Source organism: Sander lucioperca, chromosome 1 (genome assembly GCF_008315115.2).
Source record: "Sander lucioperca isolate FBNREF2018 chromosome 1, SLUC_FBN_1.2, whole genome shotgun sequence".
Taxonomy (NCBI): Eukaryota; Metazoa; Chordata; class Actinopteri; order Perciformes; family Percidae; genus Sander; species Sander lucioperca.
This window is the reverse complement of record NC_050173.1, coordinates 47589245-47611240: the sequence shown is the minus strand read 5'-3', so window position 1 is coordinate 47611240 and position 21996 is coordinate 47589245. Positions and strand designations below refer to the sequence as shown.

Below are 21996 nucleotides of genomic sequence, written 5' to 3'. Positions count from 1 at the left end.
CACACACACACACACGTAATTTTTTACAGTGCACAGAGAGGAGCTGCCTCCAGCCCCTCCCCCTCGTTTAGTTGCGTGCTGCCGTGTGCACTTGTTCAGAGAGGCTATCGTTACGTTAGCATGTTGCTGGTGTTCTTGCCGTGGGATTAACTGTACTAATAAAACTGTTGAAACACCGCAGCCACGCTGCTGTGAAAGCTCCCCCAACGTCATTTATCAGAGTCTGATTGTTACCCCTCTCAGTGGCAGCTCCTCCACTCATATCTTTATAACAGAGCTAACCGCTAACCGGAGCTAACCACTAATCAGAGCTAATCGTTGCCAACCGAGCCTTCAGTTCTGTGTGTCTGTATCCATTAACTGCATGTATAGACTCAAGCCCGAATAAAACCCTTCATTTTATTAAAATGGCTGTAAAAGTTTTAAACTACAACTCAGTTGTTTGAATGACAGAAATCAGCTAAAGTACGGCGTAGCGTTAGCGTGCTAGTTGATGCTTTCTCTGCGGAGTGCAGACTGATTTGCTCTCGTGAGTCATGTGATCAAATCACAGCCTTTGCGATTAGGAAATCGCGTTTTAACATATCGCTATATTATCGAAAATGCAATTAATCGTTCAGCCCTAATAAAAAGTCACCAAAGCTATACGAGCAGAGCCAGAGCTCAGCTTAGTCCCATCGCGGATTTTGCAAGTGTAGTCAAATGACAAACTGCTGCAACCTATTTTTTGGTATTTGCTTGGCGAAATTGCTAGCCAATTTTCATCATACATTTCATACAATTATACACCACATTCCTTGTTTCAGTTTAACCTAATTCCCACATTTCGTCCTTTGAGTTTAATATCGTTTCGTTAGATCGTTTGTTCATTCATTCATACATACAGTAGGCTAGACTAGTGTTGTAGGGGTGAACTAGCCAGACAATGCTAATATTGTCGACCTGATTTTGGCGAAACCATTTGAAAGTCTTCCTAACGAGGAGATACTGCAGATACAGCAGGGCAGATCAACACCTAAGATTGATTTAGTGCAAAATATAGAGCAAAGTAACAGGTCTTTTCAGCTCTCCTGGTATGACAAAGTTATCTGGCTGACTGGAAGTGCTGTGACAAAGAAAATGTACTGCTGGCCATAGACCTCAACAGTCCCGCCCCTCGTCCGAGAGACCTTGGGTTCCGGAAGTAAAATTCCCGTTCATTTCTCCCATAGACGTCTGGAAAAATCCGTATATAAAGAGTTTTAGACCGTGCCTTAGGCTAACCAGACGGGACGTGACTCATAAGCATACAACGTATAATTTCAAGTGAAAAAACGAACAGAAAATTCAAAAAAAGTCAAAGGTACAAGACTGTGTACATATCGTCATCTCAGAGCGAAGGAACTACTCATCCCGTAAACCACCGCGCACCACTGAACAAAGGAAGCTAACATTAGTTTAGCTAACAGCTAATTCGGCTAACCGCTAGCTGAGACAGCATGTAATAACTTTAAAAGACCCTCAAAATAAACCTGAAAATAACCGTTAACATATATAACGGCTGTTACGTCAGCTGTAGCCTGCTTTACCCAGTGATAAGTTTGAATTAACTTAACAACTTAAGTTATTTTAGACTGAATCAAGCTGTCAGCTAGCGGTTAGCAGAATTAGCTGTTAGCTAAACTAACGTTAGCTTCCCGGTGGAGGCTAACGTCAGAAGCGTGGAACTGATCGTGATTCGTGCAGTGTCGTAAATCCTCATGATGGATCGTGCAGGCAGCCCCCCCCCCCCCCTCCTCACCAGCATGAGTTCCACCAATCAGAGGCATCACTGTGGGATTGTGGGATTGTTCAGGATTGTGGGTAATGAAGTACTTATCCAAGACATCGCGAATAAAAGACATTTATCTCTAAACAAGGGTAGTGCCCCATGATTTTTGGCGTCTATATGAGCATATACAATCGCTTAGTCATGTCGGCAAGCTGGTTTTAAGTCTACCATCGACGGTTACGATTTCATGGCTTATACTGCAACTGTCAATGGAGAAATTGCATTGTATTTTTACTTCAAGAACCCGCTGTGGCCGGGACTGTTGCGCTCTATGCCCATGCCTCTTGATGAAACCTTCTCACGGATATTATAATTGTATTATTATTATTATTATTATTATTATAAATATATTATAAATAAATGGACAGTTTTTATGATGTAGGCCGAAAATGAGATTCCCCTCTTTAAAAGACCAGCAGCCGCCATTGAGTTGTACCCATCCCCGCACTTTTGTAAGTGGGTATACGGAAATTCTTGACCTTTTTCCTAGCACACATCCAGGAATGCTGTGTGGACTAGCCAGACCCTCCTCTTCAGCGCTGTGGAGGAAGGTCTGGCAATGTGAGAGTAACATAAATGTTAAATACAAAACAACAAATGGAAGAAGAGCAGCCTGTTGGGATTCCCCTCATCTTCGCACCGGCCTGTTGACGTCAACGAGCTCTCCAAAAGTTTCAGACGTGATCAGAAGTTGCTCGGTTTAATATCCAACAATTAAGAGGAAGATCATTTTAACTGTACAGAAATTAAAAATTTGTCTCCGTGGCGGAGAGAAAACAAAAGAGCCGTCCTCTGAGGCGTCGTATCTGCAACCATCTGGATGGGAGTTTGGCTGCGAAACGGAGATTCCCTGCAGACACTTCACATGAAACTTTAATTAATGGGGAGAGTGTGCGATCACGTCACCGTGAATCGGTGGCTGAACAACAACCTTCCTGCTTGGAGAAACCTGACACTGGCGCTGGGTTTTTGGTAGAGGAAAAATAAAAAGGGAAGAGGAGGAACTAATTAAATCCTGGGTCTCGGAAAGGAGAGGAAGGAAGGAAGGAAGGCGACAGAGCAGAGAATTACACGTCACTGCTGTCAGTTCGGCCTTTGATGCCTTCATGGGCAGGACGGAACATCGTATTGTCCGTGTTCGAAACTAAATGTTAAATACAGGAATGGGAAGAAAAAAAGGTGACTGGATTTGAGATGAAACCCTTGAGGCACTCAGGGAAATCATTGTTAGACAGCTTTCTGCTTCCGCTCTACGGCACTTGATAATGGGGGGTCAACCCTATGGTCCCACAGCCCTATGGTCCCACAGCCCTATGGTCCCACAGCCCAATGGTCCCACAGCCCTATGGTCCCACAGCCCTATGGTCCCACAGCCCAATGGTCCCACAGCCCTATGGTCCCACAGCCCTATGGTCCCACAGCCCTATGGTCCCACAGCCCAATGGTCCCACAGCCCTATGGTCCCACAGCCCAATGGTCCCACAACCCTATGTTCCCACAGCCCTATGTTCCCACAACCCTATGGTCCCACAGCCCTATGGTCCCACAGCCCTATGTTCCCACAGCCCTATGTTCCCACAGCCCAATGGTCCCACAACCCTATGGTCCCACAGCCCAATGGTCCCACAACCCTATGGTCCCACAGCCCAATGGTCCCACAACCCTATGTTCCCACAGCCCTATGGTCCCACAGCCCAATGGTCCCACAACCCTATGGTCCCACAGCCCTATGTTCCCACAGCCCTATGTTCCCACAGCCCAATGGTCCCACAACCCTATGGTCCCACAGCCCTATGGTCCCACAGCCCTATGTTCCCACAGCCCTATGTTCCCACAGCCCAATGGTCCCACAACCCTATGGTCCCACAGCCCTATGTTCCCACAGCCCTATGTTCCCACAGCCCAATGGTCCCACAACCCTATGGTCCCACAGCCCAATGGTCCCACAACCCTATGTTCCCATAGCCCTATGGTCCCACAGCCCAATGGTCCCACAGCCCTATGGTCCCACAGCCCAATGGTCCCACAACCCTATGTTCCCACAGCCCTATGGTCCCACAGCCCTATGGTCCCACAGCCCTATGGTCCCACAGCCCAATGGTCCCACAACCCTATGTTCCCACAGCCCAATGGTCCCACAGCCCTATGTTCCCACAGTCCTATGTTCCCACAGCCCTATGGACATTTCTAGGACATTTTCAAAATTAGGTCTTATGTTCCTACATTTCCCTTCAATTTAAGCCCTATCCTCCCACAAAATGTTTTAGGGTTAGGGGGATAAAATCTGATAAAAATTTACGAAAAAGGAAATAGGGCTGTGGGAACATAGGGCTGTGGGAACATTGGGCTGTGGGAACATTGGGCTGTGGGAACATAGGGCTGTGGGACCATAGGGCTGTGGGAGCATTGGCACACTCCCGATAATGGCAGTCAGCGGTGGAATGTAAATAAGTACATTTACTCAAGTAAACGTGCGAAATTGAGGCTATTTGTACTTGAGTATTTCCATTTTCTGCCACATTATACTTCTAAATATTGTCCGTTTTTCTGCACTACATTTACCTGACGGTATAAGTCACTTTACAAGTTTAGATTTATGCACACCAAACATTTGAAATTGTAGCCTACAGCTCAGTACAGCTGAAACAATTAGTCGATTAATCAATGAGTTCAGTTGTTCCCAAACTTTTTCAGCAGCTGATCAATAATTAGCCTGTGTCTATGTTATCTCCTTACATATACCTACGCTCTCCGTCTCTGCTAGATTGGGAACAGTGTTGCCACAGTTACTTTGAAAAAGTAACATAGTTACTTTACAGATTACTTGATTTTAAAAGTAATTTAGTTACTTTACAGATTACTTGATTTTAAAAGTAACTAAGTTAGATTACAAGTTACTTTATTAGTTACATTCAGCAGCTGCTGACAACACCCCCACAGCCTCAACATGAAAATGACAACCGGTTTACTGTGAGGCAGCTCGGCATTGCCAGTAGTAGGAATCTAGTTTATTATGGCACAAAACGAAGGCGAGTCAACCGTGTTTAAGGGCAGCATTTCCTCTACAACATACCGCCCCACCAACTTCTTCAACTCTCCCCCACTTACTGGTTTCGCACCGAAGTCCAGCTTTTGTTGTTTGGGTGGTGGGGGACCTCCTGCTCTCTGCTTCGCACCACCTGGTGGGACTTGCTCTGTAAGTTTGACTGCAGTGCTGCGACTCCAAATGTTTCTTCAAATTTGACGTAGTATTTTTGTAGCTAGACAGCACTTTGTCCCACCAGCACAGAGTGTACAACGAACCTTAATATTGCCGTCTTTAGCTGACACAAACTCAAAATAGTGACTGTGTTTCCAGCTAGAAATTGCGCATCTCTCTCCTCCCTCCATTGTTGTTTACGTTTGTGTCGCTGCGTGGTACACGTGACCTGTCCTCATGCTGAAAACGTGACCTGTCCTCATGATGAAAACGTGACCTGTCCTCATGTCCTCATGATGAAAACGTGACCTGTCCTCATGTCCTCATGATGAAAACGTGACCTGTCCTCGTGCTGAAAACGTGACCTGTCCTCATGTCCTCATGCTGAAAACGTGACCTGTCCTCATGCTGAAAACGTGACCTGTCCTCATGTCCTCATGCTGAAAACGTGACCTGTCCTCATGTCCTCATGCTGAAAACGTGACCTGTCCTCATGATGATAACGTGACCTGTCCTCATGCTGAAAACGTGACCTGTCCTCATGTCCTCATGATGAAAACGTGACCTGTCCTCATGATGAAAACGTGACCTGTCCTCATGTCCTCATGCTGAAAACGTGACCTGTCCTCATGTCCTCATGCTGAAAACGTGACCTGTCCTCATGATGATAACGTGACCTGTCCTCATGCTTAAAACGTGACCTGTCCTCATGTCCTCATGATGAAAATGTGACCTGTCCTCATGATGAAAACGTGACCTGTCCTCATGTCCTCATGATGAAAACGTGACCTGTCCTCATGCTGAAAACGTGACCTGTCCTCATGTTGAAAACGTGACCTGTCCTCATGCTGAAAACGTGACCTGTCCTCATGTCCTCATGCTGAAAACGTGACCTGTCCTCATGCTGAAAACGTGACCTGCTTTTGTTGTTTGGGTGATGGGGGACCTCCTGCTCTCTGCTTTGCACCACCTGGTGGGACTTGCTCTGCAAGTTTGACTGCAGTGCTGCGACTCCAAATGTTTCTTCAAAACGTGACCTGTCCTCATGCTGAAAACGTGACCTGTCCTCATGATGAAAACGTGACCTGTCCTCATGTCCTCATGCTGAAAACGTGACCTGTCCTCATGTCCTCATGCTGAAAGCGTGACCTGTCCTCATGTCCTCATGATGAAAACGTGACCTGTCCTCATGTCCTCATGCTGAAAACGTGACCTGTCCTCATGATGAAAACATGACCTGTCCTCATGATGAAAACATGACCTGTCCTCATGATGAAAACGTGACCTGTCCTCATGATGAAAACATGACCTGTCCTCATGCTGAAAACGTGACCTGTCCTCATGATGAAAACGTGACCTGTCCTCATGCTGACCTGTCTTCATGATGAAAACGTGACCTGTCCTCATGTCCACATGCTGAAAACGTGACCTGTCCTCATGATGATAACGTGACCTGTCCTCATGATGATAACGTGACCTGTCCTCATGCTGAAAACGTGACCTGTCCTCATGATGATAACGTGACCTGTCCTCATGTCCTCATGATGAAAACGTGACCTGTCCTCATGATGATAACGTGACCTGTCCTCATGTCCTCATGATGAAAACGTGACCTGTCCTCATGCTGAAAACGTGACCTGTCCTCATGTCCACATGATGAAAACGTGACCTGTCCTCATGTCCTCATGATGAAAACGTGACCTGTCCTCATGATGATAACGTGACCTGTCCTCATGCTGAAAACGTGACCTGTCCTCATGTCCACATGATGAAAACGTGACCTGTCCTCATGTCCACATGATGATAACGTGACCTGTCCTCATGTCCTCATGATGATAACGTGACCTGTCCTCATGTCCACATGATGAAAACGTGACCTGTCCTCATGTCCTCATGATGAAAACGTGACCTGTCCTCATGTCCACATGATGAAAACGTGACCTGTCCTCATGTCCTCATGATGAAAACGTGACCTGTCCTCATGTCCTCATGATGATAACGTGACCTGTCCTCATGTCCTCATGATGAAAACGTGACCTGTCCTCATGCTGAAAACGTGACCTGTCCTCATGTCCACATGATGATAACGTGACCTGTCCTCATGATGAAAACGTGACCTGTCCTCATGTCCTCATGATGATAACGTGACCTGTCCTCATGTCCTCATGATGATAACGTGACCTGTCCTCATGCTGAAAACGTGACCTGTCCTCATGTCCTCATGTCCTCATGCTGAAAATGTGACCTGTCCTCATGATGATAACGTGACCTGTCCTCATGCTGAAAACGTGACCTGTCCTCATGTCCTCATGTCCTCATGCTGAAAACGTGAACTGTCCTCATGCTGAAAACGTGACCTGTCCTCATGCTGAAAACGTGACCTGTCCTCATGATGAAAACGTGACCTGTCCTCATGATGAAAACGTGACCTGTCCTCATGATGAAAACGTGACCTGTCCTCATGTCCTCATGATGATAACGTGACCTGTCCTCATGTCCTCATGTCCACATGCTGAAAACGTGACATGTCCTCATGATGATAACGTGACCTGTCCTCATGATGATAACGTGACCTGTCCTCATGATGATAACGTGACCTGTCCTCATGATGAAAACGTGACCTGTCCTCATGATGAAAACGTGACCTGTCCTCATGTCCTCATGTCCTCATGCTGAAAATGTGACCTGTCCTCATATCCTCATGCTGAAAATGTGACCTGTCCTCATGTCCTCATGCTGAAAATGTGACCTGTCCTCATGATGAAAACGTGACCTGTCCTCATGATGAAAACGTGACCTGTCCTCATGATGATAACGTGACCTGTCCTCATGCTGAAAACGTGACCTGTCCTCATGCTGACCTGTCCTCATGATGATAACGTGACCTGTCCTCATGATGATAACGTGACCTGTCCTCATGATGATAACGTGACCTGTCCTCATGCTGACCTGTCCTCATGATGATAACGTGACCTGTCCTCATGATGAAAACGTGACCTGTCCTCATGCTGAAAACGTGACCTGTCCTCATGATGAAAACGTGACCTGTCCTCATGTCCTCATGATGAAAACGTGACCTGTCCTCATGCTGAAAACGTGACCTGTCCTCATGTCCTCATCCTGAAAACGTGACCTGTCCTCACGCTGAAAACGTGACCTGTCCTCATGTCCACATGATGATAACGTGACCTGTCCTCATGTCCTCATGCTGAAAACGTGACCTGTCCTCATGCTGAAAACGTGACCTGTCCTCATGATGAAAACGTGACCTGTCCTCATGCTGAAAACGTGACCTGTCCTCATGTCCTCATGATGAAAACGTGACCTGTCCTCATGCTGAAAACGTGACCTGTCGTCATGTCCACATGATGATAACGTGACCTGTCCTCATGCTGAAAACGTGACCTGTCCTCATGATGAAAACGTGACCTGTCCTCATGTCCTCATGATGAAAACGTGACCTGTCCTCATGTCCTCATGCTGAAAATGTGACCTGTCCTCATGTCCTCATGTCCTCATGCTGAAAATGTGACCTGTCCTCATGTCCTCATGCTGAAAACGTGACCTGTCCTCATGATGAAAACGTGACCTGTCCTCATGTCCTCATGTTCTCATGCTGAAAACGTGACCTGTCCTCATGCTGAAAACGTGACCTGTCCTCATGTCCACATGATGATAACGTGACCTGTCCTCATGTCCTCATGCTGAAAACGTGACCTGTCCTCATGCTGAAAACGTGACCTGTCCTCATGCTGAAAACGTGACCTGTCCTCATGCTGAAAACGTGACCTGTCCTCATGTCCACATGATGATAACGTGACCTGTCCTCATGATGAAAACGTGACCTGTCCTCATGTCCACATGCTGAAAACGTGACCTGTCCTCATGCTGATAACGTGACCTGTCCTCATGTCCTCATGCTGAAAACGTGACCTGTCCTCATGATGATAACGTGACCTGTCCTCATGCTGAAAACGTGACCTGTCCTCATGTCCTCATGCTGAAAACGTGACCTGTCCTCATGTCCACATGATGATAACGTGACCTGTCCTCATGTCCTCATGCTGAAAACGTGACCTGTCCTCATGTCCTCATGCTGAAAACGTGACCTGTCCTCATGCTGAAAACGTGACCTGTCCTCATGCTGAAAACGTGACCTGTCCTCATGTCCTCATGATGAAAACGTGACCTGTCCTCATGCTGAAAACGTGACCTGTCCTCATGTCCACATGATGATAACGTGACCTGTCCTCATGCTGACCTCTCCTCATGATGATAACGTGACCTGTCCTCATGATGAAAACGTGACCTGTCCTCATGTCCACATGATGATAACGTGACCTGTCCTCATGCTGAAAACGTGACCTGTCCTCATGATGAAAACGTGACCTGTCCTCATGTCCTCATGTCCTCATGCTGAAAACGTGACCTGTCCACATGATGAAAACGTGACCTGTCCTCATGTCCTCATGCTGAAAATGTGACCTGTCCTCATGTCCTCATGTCCTCATGCTGAAAATGTGACCTGTCCTCATGTCCTCATGTCCTCATGCTGAAAACGTGACCTGTCCTCATGTCCTCATGTTCTCATGCTGAAAACGTGACCTGTCCTCATGCTGAAAACGTGACCTGTCCTCATGTCCACATGATGATAACGTGACCTGTCCTCATGTCCTCATGCTGAAAACGTGACCTGTCCTCATGCTGAAAACGTGACCTGTCCTCATGATGAAAACGTGACCTGTCCTCATGCTGAAAACGTGACCTGTCCTCATGCTGAAAATGTGACCTGTCCTCATGTCCTCATGCTGAAAACGTGACCTGTCCTCATGATGAAAACGTGACCTGTCCTCATGTCCTCATGCTGAAAACGTGACCTGTCCTCATGTCCTCATGCTGAAAGCGTGACCTGTCCTCATGTCCTCATGATGAAAACGTGACCTGTCCTCATGTCCTCATGCTGAAAACGTGACCTGTCCTCATGATGAAAACGTGAACTGTCCTCATGCTGAAAACGTGACCTGTCCTCATGATGAAAACGTGACCTGTCCTCATGATGAAAACGTGACCTGTCCTCATGTCCTCATGATGAAAACGTGACCTGTCCTCATGCTGAAAACGTGACCTGTCCTCATGATGAAAACGTGACCTGTCCTCATGATGAAAACGTGACCTGTCCTCATGCTGACCTGTCTTCATGATGAAAACGTGACCTGTCCTCATGTCCACATGCTGAAAACGTGACCTGTCCTCATGATGATAACGTGACCTGTCCTCATGTCCTCATGCTGAAAACGTGACCTGTCCTCATGATGATAACGTGACCTGTCCTCATGCTGAAAACGTGACCTGTCCTCATGCTGAAAACGTGACCTGTCCTCATGTCCTCATGCTGAAAACGTGACCTGTCCTCATGATGAAAACGTGACCTGTCCTCATGTCCTCATGTCCTCATGTTCTCATGCAGAAAACGTGACCTGTCCTCATGCTGAAAATGTGACCTGTCCTCATGTCCTCATGCTGAAAACGTGACCTGTCCTCATGTCCTCATGCTGAAAACGTGACCTGTCCTCATGCTGAAAATGTGACCTGTCCTCATGATGAAAACGTGACCTGTCCTCATGTCCTCATGCTGAAAACGTGACCTGTCCTCATGTCCTCATGCTGAAAACGTGACCTGTCCTCATGCTGAAAACGTGACCTGTCCTCATGCTGAAAACGTGACCTGTCCTCATGTCCTCATGCTGAAAACGTGACCTGTCCTCATGTCCACATGATGATAACGTGACCTGTCCTCATGCTGAAAACGTGACCTGTCCTCATGTCCACATGATGATAACGTGACCTGTCCTCATGCTGAAAACGTGACCTGTCCTCATGCTGAAAACGTGACCTGTCCTCATGCTGAAAACGTGACCTGTCCTCATGATGAAAACGTGACCTGTCCTCATGTCCACATGATGATAACGTGACCTGTCCTCATGATGAAAACGTGACCTGTCCTCATGTCATCATGATGAAAACGTGACCTGTCCTCATGTCCTCATGCTGAAAACGTGACCTGTCCTCATGATGAAAACGTGAACTGTCCTCATGCTGAAAACGTGACCTGTCCTCATGATGAAAACGTGACCTGTCCTCATGATGAAAACGTGACCTGTCCTCATGTCCTCATGATGAAAACGTGACCTGTCCTCATGCTGAAAACGTGACCTGTCCTCATGATGAAAACGTGACCTGTCCTCATGATGAAAACGTGACCTGTCCTCATGCTGACCTGTCTTCATGATGAAAACGTGACCTGTCCTCATGTCCACATGCTGAAAACGTGACCTGTCCTCATGATGATAACGTGACCTGTCCTCATGTCCTCATGCTGAAAACGTGACCTGTCCTCATGATGATAACGTGACCTGTCCTCATGCTGAAAACGTGACCTGTCCTCATGCTGAAAACGTGACCTGTCCTCATGTCCTCATGCTGAAAACGTGACCTGTCCTCATGATGAAAACGTGACCTGTCCTCATGTCCTCATGTCCTCATGTTCTCATGCAGAAAACGTGACCTGTCCTCATGCTGAAAATGTGACCTGTCCTCATGTCCTCATGCTGAAAACGTGACCTGTCCTCATGTCCTCATGCTGAAAACGTGACCTGTCCTCATGCTGAAAATGTGACCTGTCCTCATGATGAAAACGTGACCTGTCCTCATGTCCTCATGCTGAAAACGTGACCTGTCCTCATGTCCTCATGCTGAAAACGTGACCTGTCCTCATGCTGAAAACGTGACCTGTCCTCATGCTGAAAACGTGACCTGTCCTCATGCTGAAAACGTGACCTGTCCTCATGCTGAAAACGTGACCTGTCCTCATGTCCACATGATGATAACGTGACCTGTCCTCATGCTGAAAACGTGACCTGTCCTCATGTCCACATGATGATAACGTGACCTGTCCTCATGCTGAAAACGTGACCTGTCCTCATGCTGAAAACGTGACCTGTCCTCATGCTGAAAACGTGACCTGTCCTCATGATGAAAACGTGACCTGTCCTCATGTCCACATGATGATAACGTGACCTGTCCTCATGATGAAAACGTGACCTGTCCTCATGTCATCATGATGAAAACGTGACCTGTCCTCATGATGAAAACGTGACCTGTCCTCATGTCCTCATGTCCTCATGCTGAAAACGTGACCTGTCCTCATGATGAAAACGTGACCTGTCCTCATGTCCACATGATGATAACGTGACCTGTCCTCATGTCCTCATGCTGAAAACGTGACCTGTCCTCATGCTGAAAACGTGACCTGTCCTCATGTCCTCATGATGAAAACGTGACCTGTCCTCATGATGATAACGTGACCTGTCCTCATGTCCTCATGATGAAAACGTGACCTGTCCTCATGTCCTCATGATGAAAACGTGACCTGTCCTCATGATGATAACGTGACCTGTCCTCATGTCCTCATGATGATAACGTGACCTGTCCTCATGTCCTCATGATGAAAACGTGACCTGTCCTCATGTCCTCATGTCCTCATGCTGAAAATGTGACCTGTCCACATGATGAAAACGTGACCTGTCCTCATGTCCTCATGCTGAAAACGTGACCTGTCCTCATGTCCTCATGTCCTCATGCTGAAAATGTGACCTGTCCACATGATGAAAACGTGACCTGTCCTCATGTCCTCATGCTGAAAACGTGACCTGTCCTCATGTCCTCATGTCCTCATGCTGAAAACGTGACCTGTCCACATGATGAAAACGTGACCTGTCCTCATGATGAAAACGTGACCTGTCCTCATGTCCTCATGCTGAAAACGTGACCTGTCCTCATGCTGAAAACGTGACCTGTCCTCATGTCCTCATGCTGAAAACGTGACCTGTCCACATGTCCTCATGCTGAAAACGTGACCTGTCCACATGTCCTCATGCTGAAAACGTGACTTCACTCCCTGAGATGCAAGAAGAAAGTAAAAACAATATATATTTTTACTAAGGAAAATGACAAATATAGTAACGCACAGTGACTTTGATAAGTAACTTTAATCTGATTACTGGTTTGGAAATAGTAACGCGTTAGATTACTCGTTACTGAAAAAAGTGGTCAGATTAGAGTAACGCGTTACCCGGCATCACTGACTGGGAATGATTGAGATTTCTCTTGGCACAGCTACCAGAAGACTTCCAACTTTCAGACAGGTTGCTCACGTCACATCTACGTCTTCAAGCTCAGTTGGAGGCTGCTCAGTAACGCTCAGCCATCACCGGGAAAGATCTTCTAATATCCTTCACTGGTCTCTGTCCAGAGACACGGGACCTGGTGGTCCATTATATATGTCTATGGTTGAAACCTGATCTATAAAGAAGTGACTCCGTCTCCACAGACTCATTCTGTCACCATGTTCCCAGATCTCAGCTATCATCGCTGACTTTGCGAGTACAATCTTGTTAGCACTGACAGAAATGATGGAGGAAACTGAAAAAAAATGGCATCTGTGTGGCAAAGTCGTGATAAAACTCTTACTTTAAAAAGAAGCTGAAATACAGAACAAAAAGCAACCACATCCAGCAGATCAAATGTAATGCCTCCTGTTGAGATCTTTTCAAAAGACAGCGGCAGAAAAAAGATTATTTAATGCTGTTTTCAGGACCAGCGGGAGCCATAACTGAAGTTTTGAATTGAACTGAAGTGAGCCGTTCTGCCGGTGAGGGCTTTTTTTGTTTTCTGACACTCGGCTGAGCATTTTCTTTTTTTCCTCTATTCATGTGTGCAGACACCATGAGAAGCACACTGATCACAACACTGTCAAGGTCTGCTGCCTCTGTCGCCAATGGAAAGCCTGAAATCTGCCTTTTTTATTTTATTATTTTGCAGTTGGAAGTCCTTCACATCAGCCCGGCTGCTGTTCACAGAGATGTCGGAGGAGTCAAGGCCGACAGCTGCACATCTCTGCTCGCATTTTATCCTGAGAACCATCAGAATAGATTTTATAGCAGACAGACCATCTCAGCTCTCAGCTGGTCGAGTCTCCAGAGGCTGAGAGAGAGAGAGAGAGAGAGAGAGAGAGAGAGAGAGAGATGGAGGGAGAGAGAGAGAGACAGAGAGGGAGAGAGAGATGGAGGGAGAGAGAGAGAGAGAGAGAGATGGAGGGAGGGAGAGAGAGAGATGGAGGGAGAGAGAGAGAGAGAGATGGAGGGAGAGAGAGAGGGAGAGAGAGAGAGAGAGAGAGAGATGGAGGGAGGGAGAGAGAGAGATGGAGGGAGAGAGAGAGAGAGAGATGGAGGGAGAGAGAGATGGAGAGAGAGAGAGAGAGAGAGATGGAGGGAGAGAGAGAGAGATGGAGGGAGAGAGAGAGAGAGAGAGAGAGAGGGAGGGAGAGAGAGAGAGAGGGAGGGAGATGGAGGGAGAGAGAGAGAGAGAGGGAGGGAGAGAGAGAGAGATGGAGGGAGATGGAGGGAGAGAGAGAGAGAGAGAGAGGGAGGGAGAGAGAGAGAGAGAGAGAGAGATGGAGGGAGAGACAGAGAGAGATGTAGGGAGAAAGGGAGAGAGAGAGAGAGAGAGAGAGAGATGTAGGGAGAAAGCGAGAGAGAGAGCGAGAGAGAGAGAGAGAGAGAGAGCGAGAGACAGCGAGATGTAGGGAGAAAGTGAGTGAGAGAGAGAGAGAGAGATGGAGGGAGAGACAGACAGAGAGAGAGAGAGAGAGAGAGATGGAGGGAGAGACAGACAGAGAGAGAGAGAGAGAGAGAGAGAGAGAGAGAGACGCTGGCAGCTTCAGTAAAGACGTAACGTGTGAACGTAGCCTAGACTTCTTACGTTTATGTGGTCGTTTTGTGTCTCTTTGTGGGCCTTTTTACGGATATTTCTATCTATTCTTTTGTCATTGAACATCCTTTGTAGTTGTTTTGAGTTGTTATATATATATATATATATATATATATATTATATTTATGACTATTTTGTTTCCATTTTCAGTCACTTAGCGTCTCTTTATGGTCGTTTTGTGTTTATTTTTTTTAGCAACATTAATCCATCCGTGGTCTATCCCTTTAGTACTTGAGTAATCCAGTTTGCATCCAGTTAAAGACATTATTACTGTATATTAGGGAAGAGAGAAAAATGTATCTGTAGGAGTGAGCTTGAACTAGCAGCTCAGTGGGATAAAGCCTGCTTTTTTCTTTTTCTTCTTGAAGTCTTAAAAGTGTAAAAGTGAGACTGGATAACAGTTAGTGTCTGTGCGTTTTACGGGGCCAGAGGCAACAGAAACAAAGTCAAACAACGTGTGAATGTGACGCAGGAAGCCCGGCAGCCTCCGTTACTTTTGTCAAACACGAAACCACAGGAAAAATCCAATAAGGTTAATTGCAGCAATGCGTGTTGGTTGGGGCTGTAATTAGCTCCGCTGTGATTTCCTCGCCGCTTTGATGAACTGTCGCACTGTGAGAAGCCTCGAGGTCGACTCCAATCAGCTGATACGGGGACGACAGTGACGCGAGTCCTTTGATCTCGTAGTAACGGCAACTCGTAGATTATCTCACATGCAAATCACGCAGCTCGGCTTAACACTTTCACGCTATTACATCATGACTTATGCTGAAGAATAAAGTCAGTTCTGCTCTCTTATTCGAGTCCTCACATGTTCATTCTGTGTGGAGACAGCAGAGAAACATTACATCCATCTTAAAGGTTAATTACCATCTTAATGTTTTTGTGTCTAAGTGACTGATGGAAACAACAATCTTCCAATCTGTAAATTAATAGGGCAGCTTGTATTTACCTTCATAAAAGTGCTTGTTTTGCCACTGACAGACTCAGATTATTATTCTATCTGTCTGACAACATTATGGAAAGAATCCCTACAGAGATAGACCTTTAAAACCTCTTTGAGACCTTTCTGTTTAACCAGAAACAGCTCTGAAGTCGCTAGCGCTAAACCCACCAGACTCCATTTAAAAAAGCAGTACTTTTAGCGTGTATAGAGCCAACATATTTTCACATGTAAATCAGTAAACTATGTGTTTATTTCAACCAAAAGTAGAGTTGTGAGGGTTGGTTAAAGAGGAGAGACAACCCAAAACGGCTTCATTCATTCACTTTCATAGTTTTATTTTTATTTAGTTTCTGTCGACTTTGAATGTGAAAGTGTGTTTTACGATGCTAAAATTACTGTTTAGTTACATGGAGTCTGGTGGGTTTAGCGAACGCAATTTTGCGGTTTAAAAAAAGGATCTTACTCTCTAACAGAAAGGTCGACCTCCTTAGAAATCCTTTCCATAATGTTGTCAGACACTTAGAATAATAATCTGAGTCTGTCAGCGGCGAATCGAGCACTTTTGTGATTGTAAATACAAGCTGGACAATTACTATTAACTTGCATTGTAGCTTGTTTCTCAGCTGCCAACTGCAGCGATCTCTCTTAATACTGGACCAATGTCAGAGATTGTTGTTCCCATCATGAGAAGAAAGTGTTGAGTGATCCAATTAAATTCCAAGGGTTAGATTTAAATCCCTCTTATGAACAAACCCGGCCAATTTATACAGTTTGACTCAGAAATGCGCCACATTATCGAAGCTTAAAATTCTCTCTATTGAATCCATTGCTAATATAGAGTATATTTATTAATGCAGCTTTAAGGGGTTTGAAAATATTATCACAAAATTTCTGAAAAAGGCTTACAACAATTCATATTTCAAAGAGCAGAATAATTTGCATTTTGTGGTAACTTCCAGTGTGATTCGTGTCTTTTTATCCCCTCAGAAACACGCCTGCTCTGTCCACATTTCTCCTCTCTTTATTTTAAATAAACTGAGCAGCTGTTGCATCAGACTCTGCCGGTTGTTCATGGAAAGAGAAACTGGATGTGAGGGGAAACATTTACACACGCTGGGATGATAAGAGCTTCATACTGATGCCTCAGAAATAAAGATGACTTCATCCACACGGTGTAGCCGAAACCACAGCCCTTAAAACGTGATTAAAACTGCATCGCCGTAGACGGCAGGGACGTGCACAGGTACGGGCTATTGTTGCTCGGGCAACTGCCCGTTTGCCCTGACTGGCTTAGCTGCCCCTCTGGTGAAAGAGCCTAAATACACTTTTCTTTCTTCTTTTTTTGCTGTTGTGGCTGCATCAATACGATAATACGACCATCATTACCAAATTGAAATCCAATTAAATCATCCAATCTTGCCCTCAGCGATGCCCACTGCCCCCACTCACGTGACTTTGTTTTCTTACACACAGAGCGCTGCGTGTGAAAGACGGAAAGCCCTTCTGCCTTCAAGTGAGTTTTTCAAGTTATGGAGATTATGACAAATGCCCTGTGAATAGTAACCAAAAAAATCCACTTGAGCTTTGAATAAAGAGCAGCTTCAGCTTGTAACATTTGCATCACGTCGTGCAGCATTGCCTCAGCTATAGTAGCGTTAAATGTAGGGGGGTGTTGCCTGTTATCCAGATCAGATTAGAACAATAGCCCCTCCAAATGTTTGTGCACGTCCCTGGTAGACGGGCTGCTACCTGCACATCAACACTCAAACTACAGCGGAGAGTCTGACAGCAAATATGATCATATTTCAGATCTGAAGTTCTTCAGACAGAGAGACAGAAAGACAGAGAATGAGAGGAGTTATGAAGCATGAACTGATTATTCATCTGGTTCCTCTTTCTGTTGACAACAAACAGATATGTTAGGAAGTTACAAACACGACCAGGTTGCCAGATCCAGCCCCCAAAAAACTGCCCTGCTGGTTTAAAACCGGTTTAAAACCTTCTTAAATAGACTTTCTGACTGGATTAGCCTATGTTAGCATAAAGACAGAAAGCACGGGTAAAACTGCTATCCATGCTCCATCGAAACGTCATTATCCAACTCTAAAAGCTGTCTGATTAACGTGTTGTATTTTCCACCGGTCCATCCGAGAGTCAGCTGGGTTTCTGTAGACACAGCTCAAACATAATCTCACGCTGTTGGTGGGAGAGATCCATGTCTGATTGCTGTCACACTCCGACACTACCAGAGCAAATGTTACGCTAAATATAAGAACCAAGAATGCCACCACAAGATTAAAACTTGCCGAAACCTTTCCCCTGAAGAGTCAGCCGTGTAAAAGTTGCCGTGAATAAGACTGCAGCACTCGGAAAGACATCTAGGCCACATTTAAATTAAAGAAAATTAATCCAGATTGTACCTAGATGTGATTTAAAGGTGCAGTAGGTAAGCCTTATGAAACTAACTTTCTGTCATATTTGCTGAAACTGGATCTTCACAATCCTACTTATGGCACCTGATTACATTAACATCAGGTATTAAAACGTGTCTCTAGTGACCACATGAGGTTGCTCTGTCCAGCTGGGAGCGTGCCTATGTTCCCACATTTCCTTTTTCATAAATTTGTATCAGATTTTATCCCCCTAACCCTAAAACATTTTGTGGGAGGATAGGGCTTAAATTGAAGGGAAATGTAGGAACACAAGACCTAATTTTGAAAATGTCCCAGAAATGTGGGAACATAGGGCTGTGGGAACATAGGGCTGTGGGACCATAGGGCTGTGGGACCATAGGGCTGTGGGAACATAGGGCTGTGGGACCATAGGGCTGTGGGAACATTGGACTGTGGGACCATAGGGCTGTGGGAACATTGGGCTGTGGGAACATACGGCTGTGGGAACATAGGGCTGTGGGAACATAGGGCTGTGGGACCATCGGGCTGTGGGAACATAGGGCTGTGGGACCATCGGGCTGTGGGAACATTGGGCCTAATTGTAAGAAAAATCTTAGAAAAGTGGGACAGCATTGGAGATCTTTGCAAGTTCACAGGTCAAAGTTAAAACAGACTGATAACATCAATTTGCAAATACGTCTCGCCTCCTTGAAGTGCAATGAACGAGAAGTGACTTTTAGTGTGATTGCACCTGAGACGATGCAGTATGTTTGCTTCTAATACACATGAACATGAAGCCCCTGAATGAGCACTTTTGAAATGCTTCTAAAAACCAAAATGTGTTGATATTCGTCTTAATACAAACTCATAATGTCTGTCTGTCAGTGATAGATGATCTGGAAGCAGAGTGTGTCTCACTGCAGTGCTGCTGTTGTTGTTATTTTGGGTTTTGATCGGGCCGGCTCATTGGCTTTCCCCTCGCTCTCCTGCGGGATCACTAACCTGATGTGACCGGGCTAAGGGAGGCTGCCCGCCGCCCTGAATATGTTGTTAAAACACAAGCGCCGCGTGCATGGAAATGCTGCGGTTTAGCATACCGGCCGGCAGTGATAGGATCAAAACACAGCGCTGAAATAAATCTAACACTTCAAGGAGCAGCAGCAGCTTATCACACTCTGCTTATCTCTACTTTATTTCACCTGCAGATTGACATGAGCGACGACGTCAGATCCTATCACGCGCAGATGTAGGTTTAGTGCACAGGAAACACAGATCATTTCCCATGATCCTTTGATTCCTGCAGAAGTGCAGGCGGGAACAGGAAGGAGGGATTTGGCCTTTCGACGGAGATATGAGATGGAGGTTTGAGTGCCGAGACTCAAAGTGATAACAAGACTAATAGGTTTTTGATGGGAACAGAAGCAGCATCGAGACAATAGACTGGGTGGTGATGGTGCAGTGGATATGACACATGCCTTTGGTGTGGGAGATCCCGTTCTCATTCAGAACTCGTAAAATAAGGACGTTAGGACAGTGGCTGTCAGCGTCTGATGTGACGAAAAAGGCGTCTTTCAGCGTGTTTGTGTAACGCCCCGGGGAGAGCAGCAGTTAGAGAGGATTTAGAGAGGAGTATGTAAGGAGGTTGGTTGGGGGGGTGGATGGGTCAGACACAGGACTTTCACCCAGGAGAGAGGGGTTCACGGTTTATTTTTTTCGTTTTTTTCTTTCCTCGCGCTTGTCACAGAACCGTACGCCCACCCATGACCATTTCCTAAACTCAACCGACCTTCGTTAAAAGGGACGACAATAGTCCCGACCAAGCGCGTTTACTTATAGCGCTAAAGGAACGGCAATAGTCCCGACCAAGCACGTTTACTTATAGCGCTAAAGGGACGGGAATAGTCCCGACCAAGCACGTTTACTTATAGCGCTAAAGGGACGGGAATAGTCCCGACCAAGCACGTTTACTTATAGCGCTAAAGGGACGGCAATAGTCCCGACCAAGCGCGTTTACTTATAGCGCTAAAGGGACGACAATAGTCCCGACCAAGCGCGTTTACTTATAGCGCTAAAGGGACGACAATAGTCCCGACCAAGCGCGTTTACTTATAGCGCTAAAGGGACGGCAATAGTCCCGACCAAGCGCGTTTACTTATAGCGCTAAAGGGACGGCAATAGTCCCGACCAAGCGCGTTTACTTATAGCGCTAAAGGGACGGCAATAGTCCCAACCAAGCGCGTTTACTTATAGCGCTAAAGGGACGGCAATAGTCCCAACCAAGCGCGTTTACTTATAGCGCTAAAGGGACGGGAATAGTCCCGACCAAGCACGTTTACTTATAGCGCTAAAGGGACGGCAATAGTCCCGACCAAGCGCGTTTACTTATAGCGCTAAAGGGACGGCAATAGTCCCGACCAAACACAGTCCCAAACACGCTTGGTTGGGACTGACAAGCGGGACGTGAACCCCTCTCTCCTGGGTGAAAGTCCTGTGTTTGACCCATCCACCCCCCCAACCAACCTCCTTACATACTACTCTCTAAATCCTCTCTAACTGCTGCTCTCCCCGGTGCGTTACACAAACACGCTGAAAGACACCTTTTTCGTCGCATCTGATGCTGACAGCCACTGTCCTAACGTCCTTATTTTACGAGTTCAGTCGGCTCCCGGACGTCCAAAAAGTGCCTCAGAACACACTGAAGCGACGCCGACTTGAGCGTACTTTCTGCGCGTGCGAGAGATAGCAGCAGGCGGCGCTAATCTGTTTAATTTAGTTTATTAGTTTATAATGTTGTGGACAGTCCCCTTTAATGAACTATACAGTATGGTAAGGAGCAGCTTTAACCTCAACGGCTAATTTCCAGCTGTAGTCCCCAGCCAGCTGACAATAGGCATCCTAAAATACAATGATTGTTGCCCAAAATATAAAAACCGGCAGCTGATTGGACAGACGCTTCACCTGGGTCTGGCTGCTCCTGGATTTTTCAACTGGGCATAATGGCGGCTTCGTTCAGAATACGATCTCATATTGGACTAAAATAGTTCACCGAAACGTGAAAACATTTTAAGAGAGAAATAGGCCGTGCAGTTGCTGAATCTGTCTTCATTTCAGATCAACAAAGGTCAGTTTAAAAGATTTTCATCAGATTTTGATTTTGCACTCGTTATTTCCGGGTTAGCTCTCCACCAATCAGATGGGTCATTTGAGTCCGACGGCACGGAACACACCGAACTGACTCGAGTCAATGACCTCGCCAGACTGTCTGGCGGCAGATTATCGACTTGGTGTGTCCGGGCCTTAACGCTTAAGGTCCTGACACACCAAGGTAGAGGGCTGCATTGGGATTGGGTCCCGCCGGGTCCCGCGGGACCCAACGCAAATCTCGCAGGAGCGGGCGGTTTTAACTTTGCTGCGGGCGGGAGCGGGCCTTTTTTTGGCATCCCATTGACTGCCATTCATTCTGACGTCACTTTGACAGAGAATAACTTTACATCTGAAGAGTTTAAAGACTCTATTTGTCATTTGTTTATTTCTAAAGAAACACGACAATGTATAAAAGGCTCCATTACCTTGTACCTCACGTTATGGCTCCGTAGCAGACGTTTTTATAAAAATAGGCTAATGATTGGGTCATAACCACGAGACTTACTGTCCCATAGTAGAGGAATTACCGTATAGTACAGGAGAAGCTCTCAGGCAGTTTGGACTTCCATTAGCTGTTTAAGTTTAATTACTAATGTTAACTATCATTTTAGTGATCAATAATTAGCCTGTGTCTATGTTATCTCCTTACATATACCTACGCTCTCCGTCTCTGCTA

General features: G+C 46.1%; 2 long non-coding RNA genes across 2 annotated transcripts in view; one reads left to right on the top strand and one right to left on the bottom strand.

Annotated features, from left to right (window-relative positions):
• The window catches only part of LOC118495801, a 542497-nt gene that overhangs the window by 417901 nt on the left and 102600 nt on the right, over window positions 1-21996 (top strand). The window lies entirely within an intron of this gene.
• LOC116062524 lies at window positions 1125-16355 on the bottom strand. Its single transcript, XR_004108027.2, has 3 exons — window positions 16344-16355; window positions 15903-15906; window positions 1125-1252 (listed from the first exon to the last, which is right to left on the bottom strand). It is a non-coding gene; the product is annotated as an uncharacterized LOC116062524 (long non-coding RNA).